The sequence below is a fragment of the Nerophis lumbriciformis genome, linkage group LG36 (assembly GCF_033978685.3).
Source record: "Nerophis lumbriciformis linkage group LG36, RoL_Nlum_v2.1, whole genome shotgun sequence".
Taxonomy (NCBI): Eukaryota; Metazoa; Chordata; class Actinopteri; order Syngnathiformes; family Syngnathidae; genus Nerophis; species Nerophis lumbriciformis.
In genome coordinates, this window is record NC_084583.2 from 8,022,501 (window position 1) to 8,038,711 (window position 16,211).

At 40.2% G+C, this 16,211-nt stretch overlaps 1 protein-coding gene across 1 annotated transcript in view; it reads right to left on the reverse strand.

The window, feature by feature from the left end:
- efemp2a (EGF containing fibulin extracellular matrix protein 2a) overlaps window positions 1-11,814 on the reverse strand; it is a 60,689-nt gene extending 48,875 nt beyond the window's left edge. The window contains exon 1 of the mRNA XM_061930666.1: window positions 11,711-11,814. The gene's annotated coding sequence lies outside the window, so the exon portion shown is untranslated. The remainder of the gene's footprint in view (window positions 1-11,710) is intronic.
- Between the last annotated feature and the right edge of the window lie 4,397 nt (window positions 11,815-16,211).

A 16,211-nucleotide genomic window follows, 5' to 3' on the forward strand; every position in this document is an offset into this window, starting at 1 on the left:
TATGTTCATAAACTCAGTAAATACGTCCCTGGACACATGAGGACTTTGATTATGACCAATGTATGATCCTGTAACTACTTGGTATCGTATCGATACCTAAATGTGTGGTATCATCCAAAACTAATGTAAAGTATCAATCAATCAATCAATCAATCTTTATTTATATAGCCCTAAATCACAAGTGTCTCAAAGGGCTGCACAAGCCACAACGACATCCTCGGTACAAAGCCCACATCAAAGAAGAGAAGAATAAGTGATTATTACATTTTAACAGAAGTGTAGATAAAACATGTTGAAACAGAAAGTAAGCAGATATTAACAGTAAATGAACAAGTAGATTAATGATCCATTTTTACAGTTTGTCCCTCATAATGTGTACAAAATAATAGGTAGATAAATGACACAATATGTTACTGCATACGTCAGCAGACTAATTAGGAGTCTTTGTTTGTTTACTTACTACTAAAAGACAAGTTGTCTAGTATGATCACTATTTTATTTAAGGACTAAATTACAATAATAAACTTATGTTTAAAGTACCCTAAGATTTTTTGTTAAAATAAAGCCAATAATGTGGTCCTCTTTATTTAGAAAAGTATCAAATACATTTTGGTACCGGTGCCAAAATATTGGTATCAGGACAACCAAATACCAAACCATAGATTGGCCCCCAGGGGTCATTCTGGCTTCATCCTAGCGGTGGACTTCTCTTAAAGATGAATCAAGTACCTCACTATTGAACTAGTGTCCCTGACTTACATACACGAGGGAAGGGATTCACATGGCCCCCATTCCTGGGTGGATCTCACCTGAATTGAAGGCGGGGGGCTGCTGAAAATGATGGAAAGTGCCACACTACATCGCAACTGATGCTGACAAAACACATGTTAAGATATTCAACACAGATAAAAGCGGAAAGTGCACCCTTCAAATTCGTCACGTTTCATGTGTCTGGTAAACCGCGACGAATGGGGCCATATGAATCCCCTTCCTACTGTACTAAGACTCTTGAACGCATTAAAATAATCCCCTCAATTCCCCCCAAAATGGATTAACTTGCTGGACTATAAAGACAATATAACATACATCCATAAACGTGGATGCATATGCAAAAGTGCAATATATTTATCTGCACAGTAATTTATTTATATCTGCAACTTTTTGCTCTTTTATCCTGCACTACAACCAGCTAATGCAACAACATTTTGTTCTTTCTGTACTGTAAAGTTCAAATTTGAATGACAATAAAAGAAAGTCTAAGTCTCTAAGTCTAAACACAGGAAGTGAACTAAATTGTTAATAATTGCTATGATATGGACGAGGGGTAGGAGTAAATAAGCGTTGCTTCTTTCTACTCCCTTTCAGACATGTTGAATTGTGTACCGTGTACAAGATAGGGCTGTGAATCCCACGATTCAATTCGATTCTTGGGGGGTAACAAATCCATTCGGAATCGATTCTCGATTCAAAATAAATACTTTTTTTTAGGGATGTCCGATAATGGCTTTTTTGCCGATATCGAATATTGTCCAACTCTTAAATACCGATACCGATATCAACCGATATATACAGTCGTGGAATTAACACGTTATTATGCCTAATTTGGACAACCAGGTATGGTGAAGATAAGGTCCTTTTAAAAAAAAAAAAAAAAATAAGATAAATAAATTAAAAACATTTTCTTGAATAAAAAAGAAAGTAAAACAATATAAAAACAGTTACATAGAAACTAGTAATTAATGAAAATGGGTAAAATGAACTGTTAAAGGTTAGTACTATTAGTGGACCAGCAGCATGCACAATCATGTGTGCTTACGGACTGTATCCCTTGCAGACTGTATTGATATATATTGATATATAATGTAGGAACCAGAATATTAATAACAGAAAGAAACAACCCTTTTGTGTGAATGAGTGTAAATGAGTGGGGAGGGAGGTTTGTTGGGTTAGTGCACTAATTGTAAGTGTATCTTGTGTTTTTTATGTTGATTTAATTAAAAAAAATAAAAATTAAAAAACGATACCGATAATAAAAAAAACGATACTGATAATTTCCAATAATACATTTTTAAAGCATTTATCGGACATCTCTACTTTTTTTTGGTCATAACATTGGGTGTGACTAACTAACTACATTCCTCCACAAAATAACATACGAGAGAAGTATCCAACACTTCTCTTTTTTAAAGTAAATGTGTACAGTAGATATAGATAATCTCCATCAACTATATCAGTGTTTTTCAACCTTTTTTGAGCCAAGGCACATGTGTATCATAAAAAAATACGGAGGCACACCACCAGCAGAAACGTTTAAAAAATGAAACTCCACCAGGTTGTCGTGCCTTATTTTGAGTTTGTTGTTGTTTCCTGTGTGTAGTGCTTTAGTTCCTGTCTTGCGCTGTTATTTTGGTGACCTTTCCTGTTTTGTTGGTGTTCTCTTGGAGCAGCTTCACGCCTTCCTTTGAGTGCTATTGCCCGCACCTGCTTTGTTTTCGCAATCAAGACTATTTAAGTTGTGCGTACGCTATCCTTCTTTGTGGAGACATTGTTGACTGTCATGTAATGTACGGATGTGCTTTGTGGACGCCGTCTTTGCTCCACATGCTGTAAGTTTTTGCTGTCGTCCAGCATTCTGTTTTTGTTTACTTTGTAGCCAGTTCAGTTTTACTTTTGTTTTGCATAGCCATCCCTATGCTTCAGTGCCTTTTTTCTAGCGTGACTTGCCTTTTGTTCATTTTTGGTTTAAGAGTTGCATACCTTTTTTACCTGCACACTGTCTCCCACTGTGCTCTGCATATTGGGATCACGACAAACAATCCTTGACGCGTTTCGACTTCTACAAAGCAATGAACTACCTGCTGCCACCTACTGATATGGAGTTTTACATGGTTACCCTGCCAAGCTCTGCACAGCACAGGCACTAGACAACGATACATTATTAGATTATAATTATTGATTTGCAAAATATATTTTTTGGACCAATTAGGTGAAGTTGCATAATTTCCCACGGCACACCAGACAATATCTCACGGCACACAAGTGTGCCGCGGCACAGTGGTTGAAAAACACTGAACTATATGATTTGTCTGAGTGGCTGGACAGGACAGATTAAAAAAATGTATTTAAACATTTTTTTTTTTTTTAAATCGAATAAGAATCGTTACAAGTAAGAATCCTGATTCATACGAAAAACTTTTTTTTTTTACACCCCCTTTTACAAGATATGTGTATAGTCTTATGTCATCTGTAAGTATCTTCAAAATAAGACTACTACTACTTCTACATATACTGGCTTTTACAAAAGTATTTTTTAAAAGCCCAAATGGAAAAATTTAAAAAGTACAGTTTTTTCCAAAAATGAGCTGCAAAGTATTAGGGATGAAGTTAATAAGAGTCTTGAGGCCAATTAAACCTAGCAATAACGGGACATGAGGTATAAAACTAAACACACAATCACAATTTCAAACCACTGATATATTGAGCAGGAGTCAAATAAGTACAAAGTACCCACATGTAGTGCCCCAACATGCATTAGGTCAGGAGTGTCAAACTCATTTTAGATGGGGGGACACATGGGGTAAAATCTACTCCCAAGTGGGCCGGACTGGTAAAACCACGGCACGATAAGTTAAAAATAAAGACAACTTCAGATTGTTTTCTGTTTAAAAATAGAACAAGCACATTCTAAAAATGTACGAAGCATCTTTTTTTTGGGTGCTTTTTACACTTACACGTTGCGGTTAATATCTTTATTTGTTGTTATTTATACTTTCTGAATAAATTGTGTGGTAATGTTCATCAGTCAACTCATTGGTGTAATTTTTTTTTAATTTTTTAAAATATCAAAATCTAATTACAGGATGTTATTTATGTAGTTTGCTCATTTTCCTCGATTGATGCACTAACATCATGTGTTTTTGTTTTTTTTACATATGTAGCATCATCTATAAAGATACAAAGAATTGCTATTGGGACATCTAGTGGACACATTTAGAAAAGCAGTTTCTGTCATTCAAAAATTTCGGCTCATTTTTATACTTATACTCCCGCGGGCCGGATAAAACCTGTTCCCTACGTTTGACACCCCTGCATTAGGGGTTAATACCAGCGCCACCATGTGGACTATTTGTCATTACATTTTCACCCAGAAGTAGCAAATGTTTAACGACAACGGCGTTTCGTTTTTTGTCACGCGTCTTCTTCATTGTAAGAGCGAAGAAAGTAAACTGTAATCGCAACTCATTCCACGGAACGAGTGTCCGCACGTGTTGGTGACTTTTGTGGACTCGAGTATGGCTGCAAAATAACTCACTCAGAAAACAGAGAGAGTGCAGGTGCCAGTACTTTGATAAAGAAGGCGAGAAACAGTAAAGGATTCAAGTCAAAAACTGTACAAAGGTGGTGTCTGCCCTTGACCGTCTTTGCCAACAATTGTCTTCAATATGTGGTGGTGTTCATTTTTTTATTAAAAGAAAAATTATACAATTAATTAATTTTTCAAACTGACACCCACTGACTTTGGCTCATTTTCTTTGAAGAACATATACCAGAATACATATTTAATGACCACACACCATACACCCCCCCTACACATTTCTATTACGTATAAGATGTCCGGGTCCACTGGACCCGGGGCTAATGGAAGTGTGGAAATTGATGTTCTGTGTACCACACACACACACACACACACACACACACACACACACACACACACACACACACACACACACACACACATACACACACACACACAGAAGGCCTAGACAGGAGGACAAGAGTGTAGGTACACAGAACATCAGAGGGTCAAATGTGCGAGAAAATGAGAGCAGCCGGTGTTGACAATGTTGCAACCTTGTGTGGGAACCGCAGGTGCAGAAACACAAAAGAAGAATCCCTGTGGGATGCAGAAGCTGGCAAGAGAAATTTTCCGTGCAACGTTCATATTGTTGTTACTCAGCCAGCGTTTGTGGGTCTGATGGACCCGTTGCATTTTGTGGCTTTTAATGCCTCACAATCAAACACTTTTATGTTAAAATACTGAAAATATGTTTATTGGGATAAGGTAAACATCTGTTCAGTATTTTAACATAAAAGTGTTTGATTGTGAGGCGTTAAAAGCCACAAAATGCAACGGGTCCATCAGACCCACAAACGCTGGCTGAGTAACAACAATATGAACATTACACAAGGGTTAAATGAACTTAATTAATCATTTATTTGCTGTTTGTTGTTTTCGTCACGTAAAACTTGGATTAGGTGTTTTGTGGTAATATTTTTGTCTGTCTGAAATGGATGGATTGGATTTACATTACGGTTGGGTTTTCGCAGTAGTCACCTAGGTCTTCAGTCCCTACAGAAACACACTTACACACTACTGTGTACTGAAACCCCTAAACAGTGTACAAACGGGTCTATTTTTCGGCGCATTTAACATTCAATGAACCCGCTTCAGCAATTAAAACATATCTTACGTGCTACAGTCAAAATTAAAAGAAATGTATAAAACAAATGAACATGAAAAAAATAAAGAAATCAAATATTTGAACTAAGGCTGGGCGATATATCGATATACTCGATATATCGCGGGTTTGTCTTTGTGTGATATAGAAAATGACTATATGGCATACTTGCCAACCCTCCCGGATTTTCCGGGAGACTCCCGAAATTCAGCGCCTCTCCCGAAAACCTCCCGGGACAAATTTTCTCCCGAAAATCTCCCGAAATTCAGGCGGAGCTGGAGGCCACGCCCCCTCCAGCTCCATGCGGACCTGAGTCCGCTGTCCCACAATATAAAGAACGTCTACAGTAAAGCAGTCCGTCTGCCGTAAACAGCAATGTTGTGACACTCTTAAACAGGACAATACTGCCATCTAGTGCATTTGATGAAAGCACTTTTGTGCGTGCCACACAGCAATGCATAATCAGAGAGGGTGTTCAGCATGGTTAGAAAGATAGTGACAGAGAATAGAACAAGAATGGACAATTCAACCCTTAACTCAACAATGAGTAGATGAGTGTTATGTGTGTGTTTGTGTAAATAAATGGACACTGAAATTCAAGTATTTCTTTTATTTATATATATATACATCCATTTTCTACCGCTTATTCCCTTCGGGGTCGCAGGGATATATATATATATATATATATATATATATATATATATATATATATATATATATATATATATATGAAATACTTGACTTGGTGAATTCTAGCTGTAAATATACTCCTCCCCTCTTAACCACGCCCCCAACCACGCCCCCGCCCCAACCACGCCCCCCGCACCCACCCCCACCTCCCGAAATTGGAGGTCTCAAGGTTGGCAAGTATGCTATATGGTGATATTGGAGTATACGTTCTCACGCAGTTGCTTTTAGCTGCGGGGCATTAAACTGCATGCGTTTTTCACTCTTTCCTGTCTCTCCTTCTCACAGAGACATAAAACAAGCCCACCTTCTTACATACGTCACATACTGTCACGTGAGCAACGGAGCAGACAGGTAGCGACATGGTAACGTTAGCTGTGATGCTAAAAGCTAACGGTGTGGTTTGAGTGGTAATACGAGAGAAAGAAGGTGCGAATCTGGTAACAAATGGAGGAATAATTAATTCCCAAGAAAAACAGCACAAGGTCCATCGTCTGACGGTGGTTTGGCTTCAAGCGGGAATATGTCTTTACATGTCAACATCTCTGTTCGGTGCCACACCAACTAAAGGCCGAAGCAACTATTTCCACATCAACACCGAAGGACATGTACTATTTGATATGCAGCTCATTTTTATGTGACACTTATTGAAATATCTTGTGTCATCATGCACAAAAGTGCACTCATAGCTTGTTTTAAAATGTCTCTGACAATCTTGCACTTTCTGTTTTGAAATGACATGAATGTTTGTGCCACTGCTTAATAACTGTTTAATAAATACACTTTTGCTAAATTGACTTAGTTGTGATTTCCCTCTCTGCATGAAAGTTTAAAATGAGCATATATTAATGCAGTATGAAGAAGAATGTTTTAATGTAGACACATAGAATCATCATACAGCTGTGATTATATGCATCAAGTGTTCATTCAAGGCTAAGGCAAAATATGGAGATATATATGGTGTATCGCGATATGGCCTAAAAATATCGAGATATTAAAAAAAGGCCATATTGCCCAGCCCTAATTTGAACTCACAATTTGTAGCACTCGTACTAGTCCAGGGGTCGGCAACCCGCGGCTCCGGAGCCGCATGCGGCTCTTTGATCACTCTGATGCGGCTCAGCAGCTTACTTGCTGAACCCCCAATTTTCCCGTGAGACTTCCGGATTTCAGTGCCTCTCGCAGAAAACTCCCGGGATTAACATTCACCGATTTTCACCCTTACGGCTATAATAAGGGCTATAATAAGGGCGTGCCATGATGGTACAACATTTGGCGCCCTCTACAATCTGTATTAACAGCGTGCCAGCCCAATACTATACATCTTCTGCTTGCACAAGTACGTGACAGCAAGGCATACTTGGTCAACAGCCACACAGGTTACACTGACGGTGGTCATATAAAACAACTTTAACACTCTTACTAATAATGCGCCACACTTTGAACCAAAACCAAACGAGAATGACAAACACATTGCGGGAGAACATCTGCACCTTAACACAACATAAACACAACAGAACAAACACCCAGAATCCCATGCAGCCCTGACTCTTCCGGGCTACATTATACACCCCTGCTACCACCAAACCCCACCCCCACCCCAACCCTGCTCCCTCACACATCATCTCTCTCTGTGCGTCGGTTGAGGTGGGCGGGGTTTGGTAGCGAGGGGGGGGGGGGGGGGGGGGTGTATAATGTATCCTGGAAGAGTTAGGGCTGCATGGGATTCTGGGTATTTGTCCTGTTGTGTTTATGTTGTGTTACGGTGCAGATGTTCTCCTGAAATGTGTTTGTCATTCTTGTTTGGTGTGGGTTCACAGTGTGGCGCATTATTAGTAAGAGTGTTAAAGTTTTTTTTTTTTTTATACCGCCACCGTCAGTGTGACCTGTGTCGTTGTTGAGCAAGTATGCCTTGCTGTCACCTATGTGAGCAAGCGGAAGCCCCGTACAACGTGTGGCTGATCAGGCACGCTGGCTGTAGTGGGTGCCATATGCTGTACCATCACCGCACGCACGACGCTGAGCCATTCATTTAGAACCCGTGTGCCGCACCAGCTTTCAAATTCCACATAAAAGTGTGGGCAGCGTATCTGAGACCCCTGGTTTATACATAGCACAAATGAAAAAAAAAACTTTGTATAGAGTGTTATTTCACTTAAAATTTCAAAAAAAATTTTGCGGCTCCCATTGTTTTCTATAATTTGTGAAACCGGTCAAAATGGCTCTTTGACTGGTAAAGGTTGCCGACCCCTGTACTAGTCGGTTGATTCGTGTGAAAGTGGCGGGCAAACCATTTCGCCGCCGGTGTTGTGCCAAAATGTGATTTCCTCTCGCTAAACCTGCATTGCTTGGCTTGGTCTGTCCACAGCGAATCACTAGGATTACTAAATGTAAGACAAACACCTTATCTTCCTGGTTATAGTACCGCTGAGTTTTCTGTGGCTTTCTATGGCTCGTATGGTTCTGGTGCCACTTTCTGTTTTCGCAACTTGTGATTGGATACTCACTTGGGAGTCCCAGCGTCACAGCGTGAGGCCAACTCGTGATCTAATTGGCTATCGCAATTGTTTATCAACTGTATGTGTCCGTTCACTTACAGTGCACAGACATTGTTGATTCTGAAGGCAGATTTGGTACAGCATGGCAACATAAGCTAGCCGAATTCTGATTGGATAAAAACTCTAAACTACAAACAACAGCGCTGGAAGGAGCATAATATGACATGAAGAGAATATGAATACTTTTACATATTTAGGGAAAGTACAGTGGTGGTCAAAAGTGTACATACACTTGTAAAGAACATAATGTCATGGCTGTCTTGACTTTCCAATCATTTCTACAACTCTTGTTTTTTTGTGATAGAGTGATTGGAGCACATACTTGTTGGTCACAAAAAACATTCATAAAGTTTGGTTCTTTCATGAATTTATTATGGGTCTACTGAAAATGTGAGCAAATATGTTGGGTCAAAAGTATACATACAGCAATGTTAATATTTGCTTACATGTCTCTTGGCAAGTTTCACTGCAATAAGGCGCTTTTGGTAGCCATCCACAAGCTTCTGCTTGAATTTTTGACCACAAAATTGGTGCAGTTCAGCTAAATGTGTTGCTTTTCTGACATGGACTTGTTGGACATATTGCTGAAACAGCTCAATTTTTGTTTCATCTGACCACAGAACTTTCCTCCAGAAGGTCTTATCTTTGTCCATGTGATGTCAGATGAAACAAAAATGGAGCTGTTTGGCCACAATACCCAGCAATATGTTTGGAGGAGAAAATGTGAGGCTTTTAATCCCAGGAACACTATTCCTACCGCCAAGCATGGTGGTGGTAGTATTATGCTCTGGGCCTGTTTTGCTGCCAAAGGAACTGGTGCTTTACAGAGAGTAAATGGGACAATAACCTCCAAATTCTTCAGAACAAACTAAAATCATCAGCCCGGAGGTTGGGTCTTGGGCGCAGTTGGGTGTTCCAACAGGACAATGACCCCAAACACACGCCAAAAGTGGTAAATAAATGGCTAAATCAGGCTAGAATGAAGGTTTTAGAATGGCTTTCCCAATGTCATGACTTAAACGTGTGGACAATGCTTGAAATAAGAAATGTTAAGCAGTTTTATACTTGTGAGTGTTAATGACACAGCTTTGCATCAGTTAATATTCTAGTTTCAAGCATGTTTTACTCAATATAGGTCATAAAATCTCAGCAACAAGCTGTAATATCTTACTGAGATCATTTAGGACCAATACCCTTAAAACAAGTAAAACACTAACATAAATTCTGCCCCATAATACACCTGCTGTGATCCTGTTTTTATGTTTTTATGTTTTTATTAATTCTATTTTAATTATTTATTTTTTATCGTGTTCTGTTTGTGTTGTGTTGTGTTTGCTCGGTACTCGTTTTATCTTTTAACCTGCTCATTGTACAGCACTTTGGCTACCCCTGTGGTAAATTTTAAATGTGCTCTATAAATAAAGTTGATTTGATTTGATTTGATTAGTGAGAAGAATTATCTTATCAGACAGAAAATAAGCAAATATCACCCTTATTTGAGATATTTCATCTTACTTAGATTTCAGTTTTTGCAGTGCGGAAAGACAGTCGCCAGTGGATGTGGATATTTCATCACATTTGGTTTTGGTTTCTATTTAAGACAACCACATTTTCGGTGCATGACTAGTCAATAGTGCACAAATAATAGTCTATATGTAATATATGAATATGTATTTTTATTCTGAAGAAATAGCGATAGTTGAAAGACTGCAGTTGACGCTGTGGTGTATTTGTTTACATGTGAGTTGAAAAATAAATCTAACATAGATCCACTCTGATGTCTCCTCTACTTAACAGACATAAAAAGATTACAACCCTCCCAAATATATTACACTATATACATCCATTCATACTTTATATTACTTTACTTTCACCTAAAAACACTAATTTTTAAGGTGTGGCGACTCTTATTTTATTTTGTAGTAGTAGTAGCGACTTCCTACCGGCCAACTGCGCATGCAAGTGACGTCGAGGCCACATTGGGGCCACATTGGGGCCACATTGGGGCCTGTGCACGTTTACACTGGAGTCTGATCAAATTAATTTTACTTGCTTTACAGAGAGTAAATGGGACAATGACCTCCAAATTCTTCAGGACAAGCTAAAATCATCAGCCCGGAGGTTGGGTCTTGGGTGCAGTTGGGTGTTCCAACAGGACAATGACTCCAAACACACACCAAAAGTGGTAAAGGAATGGCTAAATCAAGCTAGAATGAAGGTTATAGAATGGCCTTCCCAATGTCATGACTTAAACGTGTGGACAATACTGAAGAAACAAGTCCATGTCAGAAAAACAACACATTTAGCAGAACTGCACCAATTTTGTCAAGAGGAGTAGTCAAAAATTCAAGTAGAAGCTTGTGGATGGCTACCAAAAGCGCCTTATTGCAGTGAAACTTGCCAAGGAACATGTAAGCAAATATTAACATTGCTGTATGTATACTTTTGACCCAGCACATTTGCTCACATTTTCAGTCAACCCATAATAAATTCATCAAAGAACCTAACTTCATGAATGTTTTTTGTGACCAACAAGTATGTGCTGCAATCACTTTATCACAAAAAAATAAGAGTTGGATTGGAAACTCAAGACAGCCATGACATTATGTTCTTTACAAGTTTATGTACACTTTTGATCGCGACTGTAAAAAAAAAAAAAGACTTTTATCTTTAATTATGATGATGATTTCTGGTTATGTTAGGCCAGCAGAGAAGGCCTCGCTGGCCCTGACAGCACACCACTGGGTTTTCGTACGACCTTCTGGAAAGCAAGGTAGTACCGCGCGGCGCTAGCACCTGTTTTTCTTGCACCCCTTGACCCGGAACATCCGGCTGTCATTTCCTGTGACGCCGAAATGCTGACGGCGTACAGTCACGCCATCCCCATGACCACGGTCTACCCCCCGTCTATTACACGTCCGCGGAGAGCGGCGATTGCAAAGTCAGGCCTTTAGCGGCAAAGCAGAGCTGGAAGTTGCAGATGACAGTGATAGGGTGTGAACTCACCGACAAGTCCTCCCGTGGTCTTCGTGTCCGTCCGTCTGACCGCTGGTGTGGGTGGCAGGGAAGTGGTCCTTAAAGTGCACCCTGGGAGAAAGTGAGCGGGAGACAGCTGGAGCAGCTGAACACATGCGGAGGGAGGGAGAGAGAAAGAGAGAGAGAGAGAGAGGCCGAGCGAGCGGGGACCGCCCACTCTTCTTACCCCCCTGCCGGCCCCCTGCGAGGCCACCCCGACCCCTCTCCACGTCTAAGATGAGAATTCCTGGTCTGTGGCCCAAATCCCCCCAAAAAAATCCATCCAAATGGCGAACAACAACTTCACACACACACATGACCCTCCTAACCCCCCCCCCAAACCGCCATCCATCGCGGTCCAAAAACACACCTGGTTTCATTTAAACTGGGGGAAAAAAAAAAAAAAAAAAAAAGCCCCAAGCTCTCCCACCCCGTCTCCCTTCTTACCCCCCATACACCTATATTTACCTCCCCCACGTTTTCTCCCTCTTTTTCCATGAAGCCACTGAGAGAAAAAGAACCTTCTTCCAATCTGACGTGCGGGGGTATTTATAGCCGGGGAGCCGGAGAGAAATAAATGGAATGTTGACAAAAATTAGAGAGTGCAAAAGAAGGAGAGAGGGCGAGTGTGGAAAAAAGTGTCTACTCGGCAGAATCGGGCCTCGTAGCGCTTTTGAGAGGCGTTTGGACATGACTAATGTGTTACTTGGATTCCTCAACATGCGTCCTGATGTGTTGCAGAGGATGTTGCCTAACGTCAGTTTACGTGTGACTCAAGCCCGACACGCTACATTCCAAAACGTTAGGAAATATTCCATCCCTCTTTTCCAGGAGAAAAGGTGGCGTTATTTGTGCTACCGCGGCGTGCGTGTTTGTGGGTGGCGGCAGCTGTCATTACAGCAGGATCCTGGTAAAAATCACACCGTCGACCCCCTGCAGGGACCAACTGTGCGGCCCCCCACCACAACCCCCGCGGCCCCCTTGTTTCTGTGACCACACACAGGCGTCTCAAATTGGTCCCGTGAAATGCCCTTTAAGGACTTCTTCACCTCTGTCACTTTTGTTGTCAAAGGCCCGTTTACACCCAACACCAAATATGACTCGTTTGCCCTCAACTGACACAGATGGGATTTCTTTTGCCTGTCTGAACGCGTCAAAGTGCTTCAGATCTGATCTTTTGGCATCAGACCACGTCAGGAGGTAGTCCTGAATCTGACCTTTTCAATTGTGACTAAATGACGATGTGACTTTTTACGTCAGCTTTGGGGAAAAGTACGTCACTTGTGTGCGCCGCACTGCAAAAAGTCAGTGTTCAAAAACAAGAAAAAAAAAAAAAAATGAGGGGTATTTTATTTGAACTAAGCAAATTACCTGCCAATAGAACAAGAAAATTTGGCTTGTCAAGACTTTCCAAAACAAGTAAAATTAGCTAACCTCAATGAACCCAAAAATACCTTTAAATACGGTAAGTATATTCTTACTAATAACAAGTGCACTTTTCTTGATAGAAAAAAACAAAAATGAGACCCTTTTTGTCAATATGTTGACAAATATTCTTAAATTAAGTAAATGATAGTGCCATTATCTTGACATAATGATATGCGCTCGGCATTACATTTATTGAAACCTGCAAACTTATACTAAAACTAGTTTATTTTTCTTAATGGAAAGGCAACAAGGCAACCGCTTGTTACTCTCGAGGTCTACTTGCCGCTCAGGTAAATCATATTGTCTAAAAATGCATTTTCCCATCCATAAAATGACATCATCGCGCCAAGTGCGTGCTCTTTCAGTCAATTAGTGCGCATGGAATATATATATATATATATATATATATATATATATATATATATATATATATATATATATATATATATATATATATATATATATATGTTTGGGCAAGAACTATTTCTGTTCAAAATCGTTTAAAATGTCACATGTTAAATGTTTAAATATTAACTGTCAGTTTGCTGTACTGTGCCAACTGTACTACTACAAACCCCGTTTCCATATGAGTTGGGAAATTGTGTTAGATGTAAATATAAATGGAATACAAAGATTTGCAAATCCTTTTCAACCCATATTCAATTGAATGCACTACAAAGACAACATATTTGATGTTCAAACTCATAAACTTTTTTTTTTTTGCAAATAATAATTAACGTAGAATTTCATGGCTGCAACACGTGCCAAAGTAGTTGGGAAAGGGCATGTTCACCACTGTGTTACATGGCCTTTCCTTTTAACAACACTCAATAAACGATTGGGAACTGAGGAAACTAATTGTTGAAGCTTTGAAAGTGGAATTCTTTCCCATTCTTGTTTTATGTAGAGCTTCAGTCGTTCAACAGTCCGGGGTCTCCGCTGTCGTATTTTACGCTTCATAATGCACCACACATTTTCTATGGGAGACAGGTCTGGACTGCAGGCGGGCCAGGAAAGTACCCGCACTCTTTTTTTACGAAGCCACGCTGTTGTAACACGTGCTGAATGTGGCTTGGCATTGTCTTGCTGAAATAAGCAGGGGCGTCTATGAAAAAGACGGCGCTTAGATGGCAGCATATGTTGTTCCAAAACCTGTATGTACCTTTCAGCATTAATGGTGCCTTCACAGATGTGTAAGTTACCCATGCCTTGGTCACTAATACACCCCCATACCATCACAGATGCTGGCTTTTCAACTTTGCGTCGATAACAGTCTGGATGGTTCGCTTCCCCTTTGGTCCGGATGACACGATGTCGAATATTTCCAAAAACAATTTGAAATTTGTGGACTCCTCAGACCACAGAACACTTTTCCACTTTGCATCAGTCCATCTTAGATGATCTCGGGCCCAGAGAAGCCGGCGGCGTTTCTGGATGTTGTTGATAAATGGCTTTCGCTTTGCATAGTAGAGCTTTAACTTGCACTTACAGATGTAGCGACCAACTGTATTTAGTGACAATGGTTTTCTGAAGTGTTCCTGAGCCCATGTGGTGATATCCTTTAGAGATTGATGGCGGTTTTTGATACAGTGCCGTCTGAGGGATCGAAGGTCAGGGTCAATCAATGTTGGTTTCTGGCCGTGCCGCTTACGTGATTCTCTGAACCTTTTGATGATATTATGGACCGTAGATGTTGAAATCACTAAATTTCTTGCAATTGCACTTTGAGAAACGTTGTTCTTAAACTGTTTGACTATTTGCTCACGTAGTTGTGGACAAAGGGGTGTACCTTGCCCCATCCTTTCTTGTGAAAGACTGAGCATTTTTTGGGAAGCTGTTTTTATACCCAATCATGGCACCCACCTGTTTCCAATTAGCCTGCACATCTGTGGGATGTTCCAAATAAGTGTTTGATGAGCATTCCTCAACTTTATCAGTATTTATTGCCACCTTTCCCAACTTCTTTGTCACGTGTTGCTGGCATAAAATTCTAAAGTTAATGATTATTTGCAAAAAATTTTTTTTATCAGTTTGAACATCAAATATGTTGTCTTTGTAGCATATTCAACTGAATAGGGGTTGAAAATGATTTGCAAATCAATGTATTCCGCTTATATTTACATCTAACCAGAGACGTGCGGTCACTGGAGGCAGGTGAGCCAATGTGCTGGGTAAAAAGAAAAAAAATCTATTAAATTGTTATATGTACTCAGTGATTATACTATAAAGTTATTTTCCATTTAACTTCACCAGTTTTAGATAATTTTTATTCAAAATCACTGTATTTTCACATTTGCCGTTCAAATACTGAGAAGAGACGGTGCGGTGAACAGCAGCCAGTTGAGGCACGTCACTCACTTGTGCCTCAACATGGATTGCGCAATGACTCGGCTAACTGCTGGCCTGCTGTGCAGTGAGACCGTATTGTTATATGAACTATATTATACATTTCCATAGTTTAGTTAGCTGAGGTATATAATGTACAGTGTATTTTGTCAACAACTGTATGTGTGTAAAGTATTTATTGTGCTGAGCAATCATAAAACTGCTGCGAAGACGCACTGGCTGAGGCTCGCGTAATCCCGCCTCCTGGTGCCGGTTAATGCACCCCCCGCCGCAGAACGCACGCCCCGACAGGAGCGCCACACCAACCAAAGTCCACACCCAAACCCTCTACGTGCAAGACCGAATCCACCCAAAAAAAGTCACTTAACAAGAAGCCAAAAAGTGCAAAAACAACAATGCTCGCGCCGGAGGAGCCGTGAACGACTGCAGTGACACAACATTGGGTACACCTGCAAACTGCAGCACGGATTTCATATTTCATTCATTCACAACTCCTCCAACACCAACACCACTGTTCCCACACTTATAAGTAAAGGTAAGACCATAATAACGTTTTTTTTTAATTAAATGTGATTTTTTGTGTGCTACAGTTTGTATGTGTAAAGTTAAAGTTAAGTTAAAGTACCAATGATTGTCACACACACAATAGGTGTGGTGAAATTTGTCCTCTGCATTTGACCCATCCCCTTGATCACCCCCTGGGAGGTGATGGGAGCAG